Source organism: Mesitornis unicolor, unplaced genomic scaffold, assembly GCF_000695765.1.
Source record: "Mesitornis unicolor isolate BGI_N332 unplaced genomic scaffold, ASM69576v1 scaffold9226, whole genome shotgun sequence".
Taxonomy (NCBI): domain Eukaryota; kingdom Metazoa; phylum Chordata; class Aves; order Mesitornithiformes; family Mesitornithidae; genus Mesitornis; species Mesitornis unicolor.
In genome coordinates this window covers 8,443-9,139 of record NW_010190233.1, presented here as the reverse complement: position 1 = coordinate 9,139, position 697 = coordinate 8,443, and the positions used below count along the sequence as shown (strand labels likewise).

The window sequence follows — 697 nt, the reverse complement described above, 5'->3', positions numbered from 1 at the left end:
TCCTGCTAGAGGTGACTGCCCCCAGGTCCATCTGTACATTTTTTGTATGATATTCACCAACCAATTTCAGCCTAAATTACGTGATTCATCAGAGGTTTACTTATTATTTAAAAAGCTCAAGCTTACCTGGCCCACTATTGACAGAAATGGATTGGGAGACAATCACACAAAACAGCTCAGCCAGCATACAGGATGCAGCAGTGACCTCCAGCAGGGGTGGTGGTGGCCTCCTTAGCTGACAAAGCTGCAGCTGGAACAGAGGTAACTTCACCTCTCGAGATCCTCAGGGAAAGGTTGCACATCTAAAAACCTAGTTACTCAGAGACTTCTTAGTACCTAGTGCTTCCCCAGAAAGGGTCATCCAGTCTTAAGGAATGCTGATAGACCTAATATCAAGTTTAGTATTAAAAATTTTGGTTTAAAAAGCAGGGAAAAAAAATCCAGCAACATTCTCAACTTGTGAGTTTCTGAAAATGTCTTTTAAAAATATTTGTAACACCTTTTCAAAAATCTAACCAGGCTTCTTATAATCCCTTTTCAGAAATCTGCACACCATGTTTGAGTTTAGAATAAAATTTGATTGTTGTTAATTATAATTACAATGCTGACATAGATCATAGAGTGGTTTGGGTTGGAAGGGACCTTAAAGCTCGTCCAGTCCAACCCCTGCCATGGGCAGGGACACCTCCCACCAGCC

General features: G+C 41.3%; 1 protein-coding gene across 1 annotated transcript in view; it reads right to left on the bottom strand.

The window, feature by feature from the left end:
- Window positions 1–697, bottom strand: part of RAD51C (RAD51 paralog C) — a gene marked incomplete at its 5' end in the record, with an annotated part of 17,543 nt that overhangs the window by 9,326 nt on the left and 7,520 nt on the right. The gene's annotated exons all lie outside the window — the stretch shown is intronic.